The sequence below is a fragment of the Acanthaster planci genome, linkage group LG10, assembly GCF_054643075.1.
Source record: "Acanthaster planci isolate LZ-2023a linkage group LG10, COTS_SCS, whole genome shotgun sequence".
Taxonomy (NCBI): Eukaryota; Metazoa; Echinodermata; class Asteroidea; order Valvatida; family Acanthasteridae; genus Acanthaster; species Acanthaster planci.
In genome coordinates this window covers 18,129,485-18,151,537 of record NC_141786.1, presented here as the reverse complement: position 1 = coordinate 18,151,537, position 22,053 = coordinate 18,129,485, and the positions used below count along the sequence as shown (strand labels likewise).

Below are 22,053 nucleotides of genomic sequence, written 5' to 3'. Positions count from 1 at the left end.
CTGCGGTCCAGGTTTGATTCCTGGCTTGGTCTATATGTACATGTGGATTAGGCTTTCAGTCCTGTGGGTTTTACCCAGAATATTCCTCTGGAGTTTTCCTTCAACCTCTAAACCTGTAACTGCTTCTCATCGTCTCCTCTCTACAGGTTTCTTCAGGCTTCAGAGCTATTGTGCTTTGGGTTTTTTTGAGAAATCCAATATCCGATATAATTACAAATAAAATAATAACGGTAAGATGACCAGACCAGTTTTGGAATGGGAGAGAATGAAATGGCTGCAGAACTGAACCACAGGAGTTGCATTTTGGAAAAGTTCCATATGTTTTCTTTTAGGATTTCATCCGCATCACTTTCATATTTTATGAAGTGATTGATTCTCATTTGAGCAAAAATGACTTTAAATTTGACCAGACGTGCTTCATAGTTTGACTTGACTTAGCAGGCGAGTGGAACTTCGCAAAGTTGCTTTTTCTTCAACTCGTAACTTTCACCTCGTATTTCCTGTGCTTTGTTGATACAGAGGAGAAGATGTCTCATACATGTACATGTAGGTCTACCTTGATAAAGCCAATCCATTTTGCCTCTCCAATAACCACACTTTCCTTTTGTGACCACCAGAATGTTAACTTCTGTGACATTAAAGAGCTCCACCCAAGTCAGTTCAATTCAAAGCCCAGGCAAGCTTGTCTTTCCTTTATTTCTGGCCCAGTATAGTTCTAAATTGTGAAAGATATAGAAATGAATTACCATGATCAAGGTGACTGGAATCAATTTCTTGTTATGGCTCTGTGAACATTCACTCTAATTTCATTTCCTCAAGTCTCGCATTCGTGACCTTCTTTGCCACTCAGGACATCCTCAGACCGGGGTTGTTTATTTTCTCTTTAAATCTTTGATTTTCATTTTTTTTGTGCAAGGTGCTAGCATTGGCCAAAAATTAACCGCTTACAGGTGTATGGTCATGAAAATGAGTGAGATGGGATGCTTTACATTTGAATGGGCAGGGGAAGCCCTGTATTAGATCATATCATGAGTCACCAGTCTTCTAGCGGCAGGTGCCGTGTTGTGGGAATTTGTAGTTTCACACTTGAAACAATCTTCATTGATGCAACTGTAGTGGTACACATAGGTCATGTACCAACCATGCTCCTAACTTGTTCAACTCAGTGTCACCTTGCTGGCTGCAGACAATGGTGACCCCCTCAGTTGGAATGTCAGGCCAAATAACCTCCACTGCGTCTTTACGCTAAAGTCTCAAACCATTTTTCTTTGCAGTTCCGATGAATTATCTGGGGAAGGAAAATCTACAGGTGTGTCGTCGCTTGCTTTACCGAGATGCCCACTTGGAGCTTACACCACCGACAGTGTGCTGTGTGTGTGTTGTCAACTCAACTAGGTCCTCATGGTTGGAATTGTTCAACTTTTTCTTTGCTGACCTGGGGCAAAAATAAAGTCGAAACAGTTTATCCCTGTCATTTGCACAGGAACCCTTGAACCTTGGAAGAAACAGGTTGTGAAATCTCAAATAAGGCAGCACCATCCATGGAATTCTTGAGGGCACTGTTTCAAATCTTTCAATCTACCGTAAGCAATTTCTTCACCAGTTCCTAATTGTGTTGTATCTGTCATTTGTTCAACAGAGAGACCATCCCCAAAGCAAACCATGGGACGTGTTACCATCCTTTGTGACAACCTTTCAGAAAAACTCCACTCTCGTTATTACAAAATCGGCCGTAACAAAATTCCAGTTACCGTATAACAAACACAAATCTGTGTGAAAGATTATTGTGAATCCGTTGGCTGAATCATCAAAGTCAACCACCCACTTATAATGAGCGTTCGTGAATTGCGTTGGTGAAAATGCGTGTGCAGTGTACCACACCGGTTTCTTTTGGGCCGAACCGTTGCCAATCATGTCATGCAGCTAGAGTCGAAAATCAAAGACAAATGGAAAATTAAATGAAAAGATCTCTCCATGACACAATTGTGTTAGAAAGACTACTTATACATGGATGGGGGCTCCAATTGATGAGTCTTCACATTCTTGCAGGTACACGTGCACAGGCCTACATGCCGTTGAGTTACTGTTAGCTTTGTCGTCATCCATGGTGATCGAAAGTCCTAAAAAATCCCTGGATCGATGCTTTCACATGTATTTGTTTTTTTTAATTGAACATGTTGTCATATGACAGTGAAGCTTATTATTCTAAACACAATGTATTTGATTTATCCGAGAGATCTTTTTGAATATCAACCAGGTTCACACGTATGCATGTACATATACCTTGCATGGCAGTGTACACAATGGACCTGTTCATGCAATACACGGAAGCCATTGCACTGCGTTCCGCCTACAAGGGATTTTGGATACAACGAACAATTCTACTTGGTCCCGTGGATTTCGTAATAACGAGAGTCGATTGTACAATGTATGGTACCAGTTGAACTAGATAAATCCTCCCCCACTAATCTAAGGTTCACGTTTTCATTTTACTTCAGATTGCACGTACTCTTGGGACAACATTCACAACGTGTTCCACAACACGGCAGCATCAAGCTTTCCTGTCTCTCCAGTCGGAGTCACAGGGGGAAATTGGACTCGGTGGGATATTTTGAGCCTTGGTAATACCAGGCTCAAGTGTATGATTCTTCTGCCCAGCAAAGTTTAATGTCCATGTGTTGAATTTCTTGTTAGATTCACAGCGCTGATGCCTGACTCGTGTGACATGATTGAGTATCCTGACTCGTCTACCTTTCTGCCTGCAGTACTTGTGAATGTCCTGACGCTGACACCATAGGGCACCTGTTGGAATCAAGACACATCACTGAAGTGCAGTCTGCAAGTTGAGGGTAACAGCTAGGTGAGAATTTTCACTTTTACTTACCGGCGTGAGTGGGGTTAACTTTGCAGCTGGGGCACTTTGGATGCCCTTATTTTCCAGAGGAGAACACACAGTGGGGTTTGGTCAGAGTTCACACTGACCCAGACCAAGATGGACTATTACACACCCCTGTTTTTTTCTTTTTCTCTGTAGTTTTTTTTGGGGGGGGCTTGTAGTGATGTCTCTGTTCTTAGTATCTGATTTACTTTGCTGTTGCATTTACCCGAAGTATTTGAAGCGGCCTTATGATTCTCAAAAGACCACTTCTGCATCAACCCTAGCTTGCTTTTTTCTCAAGCACTCTAGTATCTACTTGGGACAAAGAGCAAAAGTTAGTCTTGAGTCAGGGAATATCACTTTCTTGGACGTCAACCTTCACACTGTCTCATGTTGTATGTTTTATTTTTCGGATCCTTGGCTGATTGCACAACCGTGTTGTACATGTACAGACAATGCTTTGGTGTGATTGATGGATCTGTGCAATCATTCCGTCCTGCTCTGCTTTCATTTGACCAATCCTATATAAAAATCTGTTGATTCTTTTGTTGTCGCTAGTAAAAGTATTAAATCTGGATCTTTTCTTTCTAATTCAGATTTGTGGAAAACTTTTGGAAGGGGCATTGAAGTCTGGAATTTCGTCCATTGACTAGATGTTCCAAACCATCCATCATTCAGGTGATGTTAATTAAACTGTCGTTAACCAAATTCATCAGTCCAACTTGTTCTAAGGGGCGGCGTCCAAATTCAGTTAATTGGCGCGCCGCGGTGCAAGACTGCGACTTTCCGGCGGATTATTATCCCCCGGACGATCTAAGTGAGCGCGGCGTGGTGCGGCGTTCTAGCTCAGGCCACAGCTCATTAGGGATAAGCTATTGTTTTAGTGGCGTTGTTATGTTACTAAAGTGCCCCACGCTTAAGCTGCTCAGCTTGCCTCAGCGGGCTTTGAAGATTAGTTATTGGCGCCACTCGACCGCCCGAAAAGATTACCTCATTTACTGTCATTCAACAACCAAAGCCACTGACCTGACATTGGGTTTGGGGGGAACAGGGAAGGCTCAGTGGCTGTGCTTGGCAATGTGCCCCATCTTTCCTGTCAGCGTTGGTCCCCCTTCTAAAAATACAATGTATATTGTATATACAAAATCTTGTGTTCCTGACATCGACTTGGTGCTCAGAAAAGTTTCACGTACTGGTACCTGTATTACAGTGCTGCCCATTTTCTGTTGTTGCTGGGGAATCTCAGGCATTAGTCTGGCTCGCAGTCTCTATTCTTTGCAATGTATATGTACATATTGGGAGAGGAACTAGACATGTCAGTTGTGTACATGTAGTGAGCTATACGTGGTTTCTCTGCTCAATGCGCCCTGACATCGACGAGGACTTTCGTGTGATTTTCCAACGTACTCTGCTGCTATTTTTTGTGCTTCCAAAGTATTTTTATTTCGCTGAATATAAATTTGTTTTTAAAACACGTAAAATAGATGCATTAAAATTAAATCACAAACTGCATTTCCATGGATCACGAGTCAGTTTGCTTTTCTTTCGGGCAATTCAACCGAATTCCCGTACCCATTGGAAGGTTGTTCTGTGCATTCGATAACGGCCTTGTTGCTTAGAACACACAGGGCCATTTTGAGAGTGTCAAAAATACAGTCGACTCTTGGTAAGACGAGACTCTGGCTTAGACAAGCATAAATTTGCCAGTCCCGACGGAATTGTGCACATTCCCGTGAGGGAAAATGTGTCATACGAGCTCAGATGTTACGAGATTTATGTGCTTGATCGTCGGATTCACGTTTGCATGGCGACGTAAGAACCAGACAAACAACTCTCTGTGAGATACTTTACACGCAGAGCCGGCTATGTGCCGTTGGCCCCGCATATATGCATTTTTTCCACCTCCCACCAAAATTGGCCTATGAACGCCGAAGCAATCCCTGTCATGTGCTCGTAAAACCAAGAGTGCTCTATAAGCCGATCTCCTAGGCTGAAGACACAGGCTCCATGTAGATATCGCGTGTGCCAGCAAGTTCCCAGGCTCCTCTCTTATCTTGGCAGTGAGCCCCCGTCCATTTTTACTTTAACAACTGTTCACTTAGCATACTAGATTCCAGCATTAAAAACGTCAAACATGGAACCAGAACTAACATGGTTGCTTTATTTCTGGTACTGGGGCATTTTGGGTTTTATTTTCACTGTTGTTTTGAGGCATGCATCTTACTGTTTGTCACCAATGGGTAAGGTTTTCATTAAGAAAATTATTTTAATGATGTTAGTTTTAATAACATGGATTTACCCTTAATATAGCAGTTCCATGCCCACAACTTTTCTAACTTGTGATTATTCATTTTGAACCATTTCATCACAATATGTTTCATTCCCATTAGACACCTGAAAATTAACGACTTCGACTGTTGGTGGCGGTTACTTGATCAGACCCTCGTTATTCATACGGAATTGTCTGTAGCAACTACACAAAATAATTTTTTTTGACTTTCATGGATTACATTTGATACTTTCTGCGCAGCTCGATCTACATGCACAAAACTGATCAAGTCACATGCTGTGCATACATGGCACAATGCAGCCCGTTAAGCGCACACTGACGTACATGTACATGGAGCCGGTGTACAGGTTCATGTGGTTCACGCATGTATAGTACATGTAAGAAAACTTCGAATTCTTTGTTTCGAGCCTTCACAAATTTCCCCAAAACATAAGCAAACAACCGCTTACGCGAAGAGCTTTTCACAAAAATGACTAGTTCTGACCACTCTTTTACTATACAATGTATCTCAATTTTATTTTCACAAAACAGGAAAAGGCCTTATCTTACCATGAAAATATTTGGGGCAGGGATTTTTATTTCCAAAAGGTGAAAATGTGACGTAAATTTCATGAAATGAAGCAGCTGCTTGCCTGGCACAAATTCTTATGGCCCTCGTCACTTATGCAAATGACCCTAAAAATGGGACATGCGCAGTTCGCTCTGAATCATACGTGTCATTGTTGCTTCTGTGCTAGCATAAATATTCATCATTTTATGTCGTCAAATGTTCAAATATACATGTACTCAGTCAGTGAGGCCCCTACCTTTCTCATACTCTCAGGAGACCATCGATGACGTACAAAGAAAATCAACTGCCTTATCCATCCAGTGCTATATCCTACATTTCAATTGATTGGGGGTCTAAAGGAATGGACAAATTAACCCACTAAAACCAGCCAAAAGTCACCTGCGAAATCATGCAGCCACTTTGAGCAACTCGCCAAGTGCATGCGGCCAATTACCGACATGAAAGTAGCCTAACATTACATATACTGTACGTGTAAGCGTTCACACACAGCCTCCAGTGTCTGAGGATGGTGTTTTGACAGAATCCAGGTCATCTGTGGTGAGGAAAATCAGTGAAGGGAAGCCAAAAGCTGTCTAGGTTATTCTCTTCCCAATCCTCGCTTGTATGATCAATCATGATGTGCTTGATTGTCAGAATCATGTTGACATTAGCGTTGCAACTCTGCCAACACGGTGGCTGTATGTCTTGTACCCCGTATGTAGTAGCCTTTTCCCTAGGCATTGCTCTGGCAGGAGCTGACAATGAGAAATCCCAGCAAGCGCATGCTCACGGGAAAATCCCAAGCTTTTTAACGGCCGTTTTATGTAACACACACTGCATTCTGGATTGTTATTCCACACACTTGTAATAATTTTTTTTGTCAATCATTGAGAAAGACTTTTCTTCAGAGGTAAGATAACTCGTTTTAAGAGTGAAAAAAATGCGTTTCAGAAAATTAGACATCAAATTCACTCTAAATGGCAAACACTATGCTTTTTATAGTCGATCCAAATTTACGGTCAAGCTTTTTCCATGTTTTTCGTGATGAAAATGATCTGCAGAAAAACTTAAAACATCAGCATACTGCGGGATGCTGTGTTGATTGCATGTTTAGACAGCTTGTTAATGAAGTGCGCTTAGCCATGACACCATTGTTATGCTTGTTTCCCACCAGCGCTGCACATTGCGCCACACATCGATGGGTCTCAGGAGGCTGGAGTGCGGAGCCGTGCAGCGCTGTGCGGCGCATTGAAGTGGATCACGGCGCGCCAATAAAAATATTTTGGACGCCTTCCCTAAGTGTACCCACCTTAGCCTAGCTTTCAACCATTATGAAGTTTAATTTAATTTCCATTTTGTATCTTAAACTGGTTGTCAAAGTTTACTGAGAGTGTAAAAAGGTTGGTAGAGTTTGCACAGTTTTTCCTCATCAGATTCAAAACCAAAGAGAGACCGACATGTTTTAGTCAAAGCAGAAGATAAGCTTGATCTTTGACGGTTGAAGTTGTTTTAAATATTACGGGCACATTTGATCCAGTTGTTTTACAGCAAAATTCTGTATTCCACATTCATCTTTCCCAACCGGGGTTCACTGTTGTTGCCTTTTGTGGGTCCGTTTTCTTATTTCAAGTCATCATAAATCCCTGACGATGAAGAGTCTTCATTACATTTCTGTAAGTATTGCAGTAAGAACCCCATCTATTATGCTTTCATTACAAGCATAGATTGAGGTAAAAATGATGAAGATATTGTTCATGGATCCAATGTGAACCAGCAGGTGGACTTGAGCATCTAATCTTCCATGCATACGCAACCAATTCTAGCTTTAGTCTCATCAACTTGAACCAGCTGATGCATGTGAGAGTATGAACATCATAGCCTCGGTCTCAGCAATGGCTGGACTTCTGCCTCAAACCATCCAGACTTGAGTGACCAGTCCAAGTTCTTGAGCCGCTTGAGAGACTTGAGTAAATTTGAGCCTCAAACAATCCCGCTTGAATGACAACCCTAGCTCTTGTCTCAGCAACATCAACCAGCTGGTGGACTCGAGCCTCAAACCATCCAGCCCTGAGTGATCAATTCTTGCTTCAGTCAAAGCAATATGAAAAAGCTTGTTTTGTTCAATAAAGCCATGTGCACCATCCGGGCATGATCTGAGTGACAAGTTCTAGCTTTTGAGCCTCTTGTGAGACTCGAGTGAATTTAAGCCTCAAACCATCTAGGCTTGAGTGACCAACCTTATCTCTGGTCTCGGCATCATGAACCAGCAGGTTGGAATGAACCTCAATCCTCTAGCTTGATTGACCAGTCCTAGTTCTTGAGCCGTTTACGAGACTTGCGTGAATTTGATTCTGAGACCATCCAAGTTTCAATAACAAACCTTAGCTCTAGTCTCAGAAACGGCTAGACTTCAACATCAAACCATCCAGGCTTGAGTGAACAACATTGGGTCTACTTTCAGCAGTATGAACCAGCAGGTGGGCTTGAGACTCAGTCCTTCTAAGATTGAGTGACCAATCATTGGTGTGATCTCTTCAGCATCAACCAGCTGATGGACTTAAGTTTCAAAGTATGCAGGCTTGATTTACCAGTAAAGCTCTTCAGCCCCTAACCACCACAGCTGGAGTAATCCTTGCTCGGGTCTCAGCAACATGAACCAGCAGGTGGACTTGATCCTCTTATCACCCAGGCTTGGTTGAAAAATCCTAGCTCCGCCTTTAGCAACAAAAGAAGTAGGTGGACGTGAGCCTGACACCACCCAAGATTGAGTGGCCAATCCTTGCTCTGGGTCTTATAGAAATGAACCAGCAGGTGGACTAAGCGTCTGACCACCCAGGATTGAGTGACCAATCCTTTCTCTGGTCTCATCAACGTGAACCAGCAGGTGGACTTGAGCCTTTAACCGACCAGGATTGAGTGAACAATCCTTTCTGTGGTCTAACCAACCTGAACCAGCAGATGGACTTGAGCCTCTAACCGCCCAGGATTGATTGACCTATCCTCTTTCTGGTCTAATCAGCATGAACCAGTAGGTGGACTTGAGCCTCAAACCGTCTAGGATTGAGCGATCAATCCTTGTGCTGGTCTCATCAACATGAACCAGCAGGTGGACTTGAGCCTCTAACCACCCAGGATTGAGTGAACCATCCTTTCTCTGGTCTAACCAACATGAATCAGCAGATGGACTTGAGCCTCTAACCACCCAGGATTGAGTGAACAATCCTTTCTCTGGTCTAACCAACATGAACCAGCTGATGGACTTGAGCCTCTAACCACCCAGGATTGAGGGACCAATCCTTGTTCTGGTTTTATCAATATGAACCAGCAGGTGGATTTGAGTCTCTTACCACCCAGGATTGAATGACCAATCCTTGCTCTGGTTTCAGCAATATGAACTAACAGGTGGACTTGAGCCTCTGATTACCCAGGATTGAGTGACCAATCCTTGCTCTGGTTTTATCAATATGACCCAGCAGGTGGATTTGAGTCTCTTACCACCAGAGATTGAATGACCAATCCTTGCTCTGGTTTTATCAATATGAACCAGCAGGTGGACCTTAACCTCTGATCACCCAGGATTGAGTGACCAATCCTTGCTTTGCTTTTATCAATATAAACCAGCAGGTGGATTCGAGCCTCTAACCACCCAGGATTGAGTGACCAATCTTTGCCCTGGTCTCATCAATATAGACCAGCAGGTGGACTTGACCCTTTAACCACCCAGGATTGAGTGACCACTCTTTGCTCTAGTCCCATCAATATGAACCAGCAGGTGGATTCGAGCCTCTAACCACCCAGGATTGAATGACCAATCTTTGCTCTGGTCTCATCAATATGAACCAGCAGGTGGACTTGAGCCTCTGATCACCCAGGATAGAGTGACCAATCCTTGCTCTGGTTTTATCAATATGAACCAGCAGGTGGATTTGTGTCTCTTACCACCCAGGATTGAATGACCAATCCTTGCTCTGGTTTTATCAATATGAACTGGCAGGTGGACTTGAGCCTCTGATCACCCAGGATTGAGTGACCAATCCTTGCTCTGGTTTTATCATGAACCAGCACATGGACTTGAGCCTCTAACTGCCCAGGATTGAGTAACCAATCCTTTCTCTGGTCTAATCAGCATGAACCAGTAGGTGGACGTGAGACTCAAACCCTCTAGGATTGAGTGATCAATCCTTGTGCTGGTCTCGGCTACATAAACCAGCCGGTGGACTTGAGCCTCTAACCACCCAGGATTGAGTGACCAATCCTTTCTGTGGTCTAATCATCATGAACCAGCAGGTGGACTTGAGCCTCAAACCGTCTAGGATTGAGCGATCAATCCATGTGCTGGTCTTAGCTACATGAACCAGCAGGTAGACTTGAGCCTCTAACCGCCCAAAATTGAATGACCAATCCTTGCTCTGGTTTTGTCAATATGAACCAGCAGGTGGATTTGAGTCTCTTACCACCCAGGATCGAATGACCAATCCTTGCTCTGGTCTCATCAATATAGACCAGCAGGTGGACTTGACCCTTTAACCACCCAGGATTGAGTGACCAATCCTTGCTCTAGTCCCATCAATATGAATGAATGACCAATCCTTATTCTGGTTTTATCAATATGAACCAGCAGGTGGATTTGAGTCTCTTACCGCACAGGATTGAATGACCAATGCTTGCTCTGGTTTTATTGATATGAACCAGCAGGTGGACTTCATCTTTTAACCAACCAGAGTTGAATGACCAATGCTTGCTCTGGTTTTATTGATATGAACCAGCAGGTGGATTCAGGCCTCGAACCACCCAGGATTGAATGACCAATCCTTGCTCTGGCCTTGTCATTATGAACCAGCAGGTGGACTTGAGCCTCTGACCACCTAAGACTGAGTGACCAATCTTTTGTCTGGCGTTATCAATTTGAACCAGCAGATGGACTTGAGCCTCTAATCATTCGGGCTTGAGTGATCAATTCTACATGTATCTGTAGTCTCGGCAAAATGAACCAGTAGGTGAACTTGAGCTCCAGTCTAAGCAATTTCACATGGAGTCGTCACACACTGCAAGAATTTATTCTTCCAAAGTTTGACTTGAAAATTACTGAAAAATACCTCTGGTAAATTTGGAACTCCATTCATCATGATAAACAATGTCAACATTTACTTATGGAGTCATTTACAAATATGTGCATGTATCAATAGAATTGCATCAACTTACTGCAACTTTCACAGAATTTATTATTCTTGTCTTCCTTTCAGGTCTGCCGTTTATGAAGGTACTCATATGTTGGGTAAGTCATGGTGGGTTCTCTCTAAAACCCTGGGGAAATTTGTGAAATATTGGACAACATTAGATTTGATGTTGGGACTGAGATTTTGCTACTTCCTCTGATGTGTTCACCAAAATGTATAACACTCTGTTCACAGGCAAAGGTCTTGTAAGAACTTCTCTTGAAAAATTTGGCAATTTGAAAAAATGGATTTAGTCCTAAAAGAGCTAGATTTCTTTTTTTTCAGACTATTGAGTTGATCGATCCTATATAAAAATCTGTTGATTCTTTTGTTGTCAGTAGTAAAAGTATTAAATGTGGATCTTTTCTTTCTAATTCAGATTTGTGGAAAACTTTTGGAAGGGGCATTGAAGTCTGGAATTTCGTCCATTGACTAGATGTTCCAAACCATCCATCATTCAGGTGATGTTAATTAAACTGTCGTTAACCAAATTCATCAGTCCAACTTGTTCTAAGGGGCGGCGTCCAAATTCAGTTATTTGGCGCGCCGTGGTGCAAGGCTGCGACTTTGCGGCGGCTTATTATCCCCTCGGACGATCTAGGTGAGCGCGGCGTGGTGCGGCGTTCTAGCTCAGGCCACAGCTCATTAAGGATAAGCTATTGTGTTGGTGGCATTGGTTACGTTAATAGAGCGCCCCGCACGTAAGCTGCTCAGCTCGCCGCAGTGGGCTTTGAAGATTAGTTATTGGCGCGACTCGACCGCCCGAAAAGATTACCTCATTTACTGTCATTCAACAACCAAAGCCACTGACCTGACATTGGGTTTTTTGGGGGAACAGGGAAGGCTCAGTGACTGTGCTTGGCAATGTGCCCCATCTTTCCTGTCAGCCTATCAACGCTGAAGCAATCCCTGTCATGTGCACGTAAAACTGCGAGTGCTCTATAAGCTGATCTCCTAGGCTGAAGACACAGGCTCCATGTAGATATCGCGTGTTCCAGCAAGTTCCCAGGCTCCTCTTTTATTTTGGCAGTGAGCCCCCGTCCATTTTTACTTTAACAACTGTTCACTTAGCATACTAGATTCCAGCATTAAAAGCGTCAAAACACGGAACCAGAACTAACATGGTTGCTTTATTTCTGGTACTGGGGCATTTTGTGTTTTATTTTCACCGTTGTTTTGAGGCGTGCATCTTAATGGGCAAGGTTTCATCAAGAAAATAATTTTTGATCTTGGTTTTAATGACGTGGATTTACCTTCAATATTGCAGTTCCATGCCCACAACTTTTCTAACTCGTAATTTTTCATTTTGACCCATTTCATCACAATATGTTTCACTCCCATTAGACGCCTGGAAATTAACGACTTCGACCATTGGCGGCGGTTACTTGATCAGACCCTGGTGAACCATACGGCATTGTCCTTAGCAACTACACAAAATAATTTTTTGTTCGACTTTCATGGATTACATTTGATACTTCTGCGCAGCTCGATCTACATGCACAAAACCGATCAAGTCACATGCTGTGCATACACGGCACAATGCAGCCCGTTAAGCGCACACTGACGTACATGTACATGGAGCCGGTGTACAGGTTCATGTGGTTCACGCATGTATAGTACATGTAAGAAAACTTCAAATTCTTTGTTTCGAGCCTTCACAAATTTCCCCAAAACATAAGCAAACAACCGCTTACGCGAAGAGCTTTTCATAAAAATGACTAGTTCTGACCACACTTGTACTATACAATGTATCTCAATTTTATTTTCACAAAACAGGAAAAGGCCTTATCTTACCATGAAAATATTTTGGGCAGGGATTTTTATTTCCAAAAGGTAAAAATGTGACGTAAATTTCATGAAATGAAGCAGCTGCTTGCCTGGCACGAATTCTTGTGGCCCTCATCACTTATGCAAATGACCCTAAAAATGGGACATGCGCAGTTCGCTCTGAATCATACGTGTCATTGTTGCTTCTGTGCTGGCATAAATATTCATCATTTTATGTCGTCAAATGTTCAAATATACATGTACTCAGTCAGTGAGGCCCCTACCTTTCTCATACTTTCAGGAATGCCTCGATGATGTACAAAGAAATCAACTGCCTTATCCATCCAGTGCTATATCCTACATGTACATTTCGATTGATTGGGGGTCTCAAGGAATGGACAAATTAACCCACTAAAACCAGCTAAAAGTCACGTGCGAAATCATTCAGCCACTTTGAGCAAACAAATAAGATAGTTCCTAATGGTCGCCTTACTGGGCCTACTCGCCGAGTGCAGGCGGCCAATTACCGACATGAAAGTAGCCTAACATTACATGTACTGTAAATGTAAGCGTTCACACACAGCCTCCAGTGTCCGAGGATAGTTTTTTGACAGAATCCAGGTCATCTGTGGTGAGGAAATTCAGTGAAGGGAAGCCAAAAGCTGTCTGGGTTATTCTCTTCCCAATCCTCGCTTGTACGATCAATCATGATGTGCTTGATTGTCAGAATCACGTTGACATTAGCGTTGCAACTCTGCCAACACGGTGGCTGTATGTCGTGTACCCCGTATGTAGTAGCGTTTTCCCTAGGCATTGCTCAGGCAGGAGCTGACTATGAGAAATCCCAGCAAGCGCGTGCTGGCGGGATTATCCCAAGCTTTTTAACGGCCGTTTTATGTAACGTTATTCCACACACTTGTAATAATTTTTTTTGTCAGTTATTGAGAAAGACTTTTCTTCAGAGGTAAGATAACTTGTTTTAAGAGTGAAAAAAATGCATTTCAGAAAATCAGACATCAAATTCACTCTAAATGGCAAACACTTTGCTTTTTCTAGTCGATCCAAATTTACGATCAAGCTTTTTCCATGTTTTTCTTAATGAAAATGATCTGCAGAAGAACTTAAAACATCAGCATGCTGCGGGATGCTGCGTTGATTGCATGTTTAGACAGCTTGTTTATGACAGACACCATTGTTATGCATGTTTCCCACCAGCGCTGCACGGTGCCAGTCATTGGCGGGTCTCAGGAGGCTGGAGTGCGGAGCCGTTCAGCACTGTGCGGCGCATTGAAGCGGATCGCGGCGCGCCGATAAAAATATTTTGGACGCCTTCCCTAATCGTACCCACCTTTCAACCATTAGGAAGTTTAATTTAATTTCCATTTTGTATCTTAAACTGGTTGTCAAAGTTTACTGAGAGTATAAAAAGGTTCGCATAGTTTGCACAGTTTGACCTCATCGGATTCAAAACCAGAGAGTGACTGACATGTTTTAGTCAAAGCAGAAGATAAGCTTGATCTTTGACAGGTGAAGTTGTTTTAAATATTACGTGCACATTTGATCGAGTTGTTTTACAGCAAAATGCTGTATTCCACATTCATCTTTCCCAGCCGGGGTTCACTGTTGTTGCCTTTTGTGGTTCCACTTGATTATTTCAAGTCATCGTGAATCCCCATTATATTTCTGTAAGTATTGCAGTAAAGAACCCCATCTGTTATGCTTTCATTACAAGCATAGATTGAGGTAAAAATGATGAAGATCTTGTTCATGGATCCAATGTGAACCAGCAGGTGGACTTGAGCATTTAATCTTCCAGGCATACGCAACCAATTCTAGCTTTAGTCTCATCAACTTGAGCCAGCTGATGCATGTGAGAGTATGAACATCATAGCTTTAGTCTCAGCAATGGCTGGACTTCTGACTCAAACCATCCAGACTTGAGTGACCAGTCCAAGTTCTTGAGCCGCTTAAGAGACTTGAGTAAATTTGAGCCTCAAACAATTCCGCTTGAATGACAACCCTAGCTCTTGTCTCAGCAACATCAACCAGCTGGTGGACTCGAGCCTCAAACCATCCAGCCCTGAGTGATCAATTCTTGCTTCAGTCAAAGCAATATGAAAAAGCTTGTTTTGTTCAATAAAGCCATGTGCACCATCCTGGCATGATCTGAGTGACAAGTTCTAGCTTTTGAGCCTCTTGTGAGACTTGAGTGAATTTAAGCCTCAAACCATCTAGGCTTGAGTGACCAACCTTATCTCTGGTCTCGGCATCATGAACCAGCAGGTTGGAATGAACCTCAATCCTCTAGCTTGAGTGACCAGTCCTAGTTCTTGAGCCTTTTACGAGACTTGGGTGAATTTGAACCTCAGACCATCCAAGTTTCAATAACAAACCTTAGCTCTAGTCTCAGAAACGGCTGGACTTCAACATCAAACCATCCAGGCTTGAGTGACCAACCCTGGGTCTACTTTCAGCAGTATGAACCAGCAGGTGGACGTGAGACTCAGTCCTTCTAAGATTGAGTGACCAATCAATGGTCTGATCTCTTCAGCATCAACCAGCTGATGGACTTAAGCTTCAAAGTATGCAGGCTTGATTGACAAGTAAAGCTCTTCAGCCCCTAACTACCACGGCTGGAGTAATCCTTGCTCGGGTCTCAGCAACATGAACCAGCAGGTGGACTTGAGCCTCTAACCGCCCAGGATTAAGTTGACCAATCCTTTCTCTGGTCTAATCAACACAAACCAGCAGGTGGACTTGAGCCACAAACCCTCTAGGATTGAGTGATCAATCCTTGTGCTGGTCTCAGCTACATAAACCAGCAGGTGGACTAGAGCCTCTAACCACCCAGGATTGAGGGACCGATCCTTTCTCTGGTCTAATCAACACAAACCAGCAGGTGGACTTGAGCCTCAGACCCTCTAGGATTGAGTGATCAATCCTTGTGCTGGTCTCAGCTACATAAACCAGCAGGTGGACTAGAGCCTCTAACCACCCAGGATTGAGGGACCGATCCTTTCTCTGGTCTAATCAACACAAACCAGCAGGTGGACTTGAGCCTCAGACCCTCTAGGATTGAGTGATCAATTCTTATGGTGATCTCAGCTACATGAACCAGCAGGTAGACTTGAGCCTCTAACCGCCCAGGATTGAGTGACCAATCCTTGTTCTGGTTTTATCAATGTGAACCAGCAGGTGGACTTGAGCCTCTGATCACCCAGGATTGAATGACCAATCCTTGCTCTGGTCTCATCAATATGAATTGGCAGGTGGATTCAAACCTCGAACCACCCAGGATTGAGTGACCAATCCTTGTTCTGGTTTTATCAATATGAACCAGCAGGTAGACTTGAGCCACTAACCGCCCAGGATTGAGTGACCAATCCTTGCTGTGGTTTTATCAAGATGAACCAGCAGGTCGACTTGAGCCTCTGATCACCCAGGATTGAGTGACCAATCATTGCTCTGGTTTTATCAATATGAAGCAGCTGGTACATTTGAGCCTCAAACCACCCAGGATTGAATGACCAATCCTTGCTCTGGTTTTATCAATATAAACCAGCAGGTGAACTTGAGCCGCTATCCACCCAGGATTGAATGACCAATCCTTGCTCTGGTTTTATCAATATGAACCAGCAGGTGGATTCGAGCCTCTAATCACCCAGGATTGAGTGACCAATCCTTGTTCTGGTTTTATCAATATGAACCAGCAGGTGGACTTGATCCTCTGACCAACCAGGATTGAATGATCAATGCTTGCTCTGGTTTTATTGATATGAACCAGCAGGTGGATTCGAGCCTCGAACCGCCCAGGATTGAACGACCAATCCTTGCTCTAGTCTCATCAATATGAACCAGCAGGTGGACTTGAGCGTCTGATCACCCAGGATTGAATGACCAATCCTTGTTCTGGTTTTATTAATATGAACCAGCAGGTGGACTTGATCCTCTAACCACGCAGGATTGAAAGACCGATCCTTGCTCTGGTTTTATCAATATGAACCAGCAGGTTGACTTGAGCCTCTGATCACCCAGGATTGAGTGACAGATCCTTGTTCTGGTTATATCAATATGAACCAGCAGGTGGATTTGAGCCTCGAACCAACCAGGATTGAATGACCAATCCTTGCTCTGGTTTTATCGATATGAACCAGCAGGTGGACTTGATCCTCTGACCAACCAGGATTGAATGACCAATGCTGGCTCTGGTTTTATCGATATGAACCAGCAGGTGGATTTGAGCCTCTGATCACCCAGGATTGAATGACCAATCCTTGTTCTGGTTTTATCAATATGAACCAGCAGGTGGACTTGATCCTCTGACCAACCAGGATTGAATGACCAATGCTTGCTCTTGTTTTATTGATATGAACCAGCAGGTGGATTTGAGCCTCTAACCACGCAGGATTGAAAGACCGATCCTTGCTCTGGTTTTATCAATATGAACCAGCAGGTTGACTTGAGCCTCTGATCACCCAGGATTGAGTGACCGATCCTTGTTCTGGTTTTATCAATATGAACCAGCAGGTGGATTTGAGCCTCTATCCACCCAGGATTGAATGACCAATCCTTGCTCTGGTTTTATCGATATGAACCAGCAGGTGGACTTGATCCTCTGACCAACCAGGATTGAATGACCAATGCTGGCTCTGGTTTTATCGATATGAACCAGCAGGTGGATTTGAGCCTCGAACTGCCCAGGATTGAATGACCAATCCTTGCTCTGTTTTTCAATGTGAACCAGCAGGTGGACTTGAGCCTCTGATCACCCAGGATTGAATGACCAATCCTTGCTCTGGTCTCATCAATATGAACCAGCAGGTGGACTTGAGCCTCTGATCACCCAGGATTGAATGACCAATCCTTGCTCTAGTCTCATCAATATGAACCAGCAGGTGGACTTGAGCCTCTGATCACCCAGGATTGAATGACCAATCCTTGTTCTGGTTTTATCAATATGAACCAGCAGGTGGACTTGAGCCTCTGATCACCCAGGATTGAATGACCAATCCCTGCTCTGGTCTCATCAATATGAATTGGCAGGTGGATTCAAACCTCGAACCACCCAGGATTGAGTGACCAATCCTTGTTCTGGTTTTATCAATATGAACCAGCAGGTGGACTTGAGCCTCTGATCACCTAGGATTGAATGACCAATCCTTGCTCTGGTCTCATCAATATGAATTGGCAGGTGGATTCAAACCTCAAACCACCCAGGATTGAGTGACCAATCCTTGTTCTGGTTTTATCAATATGAACCAGCAGGTAGACTTGAGCCTCTAACCGCCCAGGATTGAGTGACCAATCCTTGCTGTGGTTTTATCAATATAAACCAGCAGGTGGACTTGAGCCGCTTTCCACCCAGGATTGAATGACCAATCCTTGCTCTGGTTTTATCAATATGAACCAGCAGGTGGACTTGAGCCTCTGATCACCCAGGATTGAATGACCAATCCTTGCTCTGGTTTTATCAATATGAACCAGCAGGTGGATTTGAGCCTCTATCCACCCAGGATTGAATGACCAATCCTTGCTCTGGTTTTATCAATATGAACCAGCAGGTGGATTCGAGCCTCTAATCACCCAGGATTGAGTGGCCAATCCTTGCTCTGTTTTTTCAATATGAACCAGCAGGTGGACTTGAGCCTCTGATCACCCAGGATTGAATGACCAATCCTTGCTCTGGTCTCATCAATATGAATTGGCAGGTGGATTCAAACCTCGAACCACCCAGGATTGAGTGACCAATCTTTGTTCTGGTTTTATCAATATGAACCAGCAGGTAGACTTGAGCCTCTAACCGCCCAGGATTGAGTGACCAATCCTTGCTGTGGTTTTATCAAGATGAACCAGCAGGTGGACTTGAGCCTCTGATCACCCAGGATTGAGTGACCAATCATTGCTCTGGTTTTATCAATATGAAGCAGCTGGTACATTTGAGCCTCAAACCACCCAGGATTGAATGACCAATCCTTGCTCTGGTTTTATCAATATAAACCAGCAGGTGGACTTGAGCCGCTATCCACCCAGGATTGAATGACCAATCCTTGCTCTGGTTTTATCAATATGAACCAGCAGGTGGATTCGAGCCTCTAATCACCCAGGATTGAATGACCAATCCTTGCTCTGGTCTCATCAATATGAATTGGCAGGTAGATTCAAACCTCGAACCACCCAGGATTGAGTGACCAATCCTTGTTCTGGTTTTATCAATATGAACCAGCAGGTGGACTTGATCCTCTGACCAACCAGGATTGAATGATCAATGCTTGCTCTGGTTTTATTGATATGAACCAGCAGGTGGATTCGAGCCTCGAACCGCCCAGGATTGAACGACCAATCCTTGCTCTAGTCTCATCAATATGAACCAGCAGGTGGACTTGAGCCTCTGATCACCCAGGATTGAATGACCAATCCTTGTTCTGGTTTTATTAATATGAACCAGCAGGTGGACTTGATCCTCTAACCACGCAGGATTGAAAGACCGATCCTTGCTCTGGTTTTATCAATATGAACCAGCAGGTTGACTTGAGCCTCTGATCACCCAGGATTGAGTGACAGATCCTTGTTCTGGTTATATCAATATAAACCAGCAGGTGGACTTTAGCCGCTTTCCACCCAGGATTGAATGACCAATCCTTGCTCTGGTTTTATCAATATGAACCAGCAGGTGGACTTGAGCCTCTGATCACCCAGGATTGAATGACCAATCCTTGTTCTGGTTTTATCAATATGAACCAGCAGGTGGATTTGAGCCTCTATCCACCCAGGATTGAATGACCAATCCTTGCTCTGGTTTTATCGATATGAACCAGCAAGTGGACTTGATCCTCTGACCAACCAGGATTGAATGACCAATGCTGGCTCTGGTTTTATCGATATGAACCAGCAGGTGGATTTGAGCCTCTGATCACCCAGGATTGAATGACCAATCCTTGTTCTGGTTTTATCAATATGAACCAGCAGGTGGACTTGATCCTCTGACCAACCAGGATTGAATGACCAATGCTTGCTCTTGTTTTATTGATATGAACCAGCAGGTGGATTTGAGCCTCGAACTGCCCAGGATTGAATGACCGATCCTTGCTCTGGTCTCCCTATTATGAAACAGCAGGTGGATTTGAGCCTCTAACCACCCAGGATTGAGTGGCCAATCCATGCTCTGGTTTTATCAATATGAACCAGCAGGTGGATTTGAGCCTCTGATCACCCAGGATTGAATGACCAATCCTTGCTCTGGTCTCATCAATATGAATTGGCAGGTGGATTCGACCCTCGAACCACCCATGATTAAATGACCAATCCTTGCTCTGGTTTTATCAATATAAACCAGCAGGTGGCTTTGCGCCTCTAACCACCCAGGATTGAGTGGCCAATCCATGCTCTGGTTTTATCAATATGAACCAGCAGGTCGACTTGAGCCTCTGATCACCCAGGATTGAATGACCAATCCTTGCTCTGGTCTCATCAATATGAACCAGCAGGTGGATTCGACCCTCGAACCACCCATGATTAAATGACCAATCCTTGCTCTGGTTTTATCAATATGAACCAACAGGTTGACTTTAGCCTCTGATCACCCAGGATTGAATGACCAATCCTTGTTCTGGTTTTATCGATATGAACCAGCAGGTGGATTCCAGCCTCAAACCACCCAGGATTGAATGACCGATCCTTGCTCTGGTCTTGTTATTATGAACCAGCTGGTGGACTTGAGCCTCTGACCACCTAAGACTGAGTGACGAATCCTTTGTCTGGTTTTATCAATTTGATGATGGACTTGAGCAGATGGACTTGAGCCTCTAATCATTCAGGCTTGAGTGATCAATTCTACATGTATCTGTAGTCTCGGCAAAATGAACCAGTAGGTGAACTTGAGCTCCAGTCTAAGCAATTTCACGCTGAGTGGTCACACACTGCAAGAATTTATTCTTCCAAAGTTTGACTTGAAAATTACTGAAAAATACCTCTGTTAAATTTGGAACATTGTCAACATGTGCTTGTGGAGTCATTTACAAACATCTACCTGTATCAATTGAATTGCATCAAATTACTGCAACTTTCACAGAATTTATTATTCTTGTCTTCCTTTCAGGCCTGCCGTTTATGAAGGTACTCGTATGTTGGGTAAGTCATGGTGGGTTCTCTCTAAAACCCTGGGGAAATTTCTGAAAAATGGACAACATTATATTTGATATTGGGACTGAGATTTTGCTACTTCCTCTGATGTGTACACCAAAATGTGTAACACTCGGTTCACAGGCAAAGGTCTTGTAAGAACATCTCTTGAAAAATTTGGCAATTTGAAAAAACACGGATATAGTCCAAAAAGAGCTGGATTTCTTTTTTTTCAGACCATTTCACATCTGGGGGAGCTATTTATCTCCCTTATCCCATTTTTGAACTCAGCTTTCCTGTGCTCAATCATTCTTAAAACTTGACTTGAATATAAATGCAACACTGTCAGTACTGATGGGGAGAGGCATGCCGCGGTTCTTTGGCTTGCTTGCATGGTTTTGCACATCAGTTGGAAAAGGGGAAAGTAGATATTTTTGGATGAGCTGTTTTGAAAAAATAAGCACAGCATGAGAAGGGAATATGTCTGATGTTCAAAACTACTTGAAAATTTTTTGAAGACTTGGTGTGTGAACAAATATTCTGGTATTGAGGGGGCACATTCTGCCCCCCCCTAAGTCGGCCATATTGAATTGAAAAGTGAGGGTTGTTTTTAGTTTTGCACTTGAGATTAAAAATGAAAGCACCGAAAGACATCTTCATTTATGCAGAAAAAGAATCAGATCTGTATGTTTGAAAGCAAATTAAATCAAAATTAATGAAAGTGAGGCATGGAGCTCCAAATAGTCTGGCACCACCCGAATAACAAATTTATTAGGTACATGTACAATGCAGATTCTGGAAACAATCATAAATGGCTTCCTTTAGTAAGGGTCTGTTGTCACTGAAGCTCACTATGCCAAATGAACATACTTTTTAAATCCTGGTTAAAATATACCCACATCTCGTTCAGTTTTCCCAATAATTTAATGTATTATAATGTTAAGTTGAATGTTTAATTTAATGAAATATAATGTTAAATTGAGGGTTTGTGATAGCACCTTGCAAAACATCTCTTGTGTAAGTATGTGTGGTTCTGAAAGTAAGCGGAGGGTACTCAACGTTTTGGACAGTATGCTCTGTCTGTCGTCATCAGACTGCAGATATTCCAATGGTGGATATCATTTCTTGACATCGAGGTATCCAGAAAGCAGGACGGCACTCTTACTGAGTCTACCAGCAACCCACCCACACGGATCAATACCTCCACAGCGCTTCCATCAATCACCCCAAGATC

At 43.3% G+C, this 22,053-nt stretch overlaps 1 long non-coding RNA gene across 5 annotated transcripts in view; it reads left to right on the top strand.

The window, feature by feature from the left end:
* LOC110989955 (uncharacterized) overlaps positions 1 to 22,053 on the top strand; it is a 31,978-nt gene that overhangs the window by 7,498 nt on the left and 2,427 nt on the right. For 2 of the 5 annotated variants that reach the window (XR_015426852.1, XR_015426851.1), the window contains 6 exons: positions 618 to 2,601; positions 2,766 to 2,860; positions 3,475 to 3,556; positions 10,962 to 10,993; positions 11,314 to 11,395; positions 20,797 to 20,828. This is a non-coding gene — a long non-coding RNA (uncharacterized LOC110989955). Of the gene's footprint in view, positions 1 to 617; positions 2,602 to 2,702; positions 2,861 to 3,474; positions 3,557 to 10,961; positions 10,994 to 11,313; positions 11,396 to 20,796; positions 20,829 to 22,053 lie in introns of all 5 variants that reach the window. The other 3 variants (XR_015426855.1, XR_015426853.1, XR_015426854.1) reach the window with 3 other exon arrangements.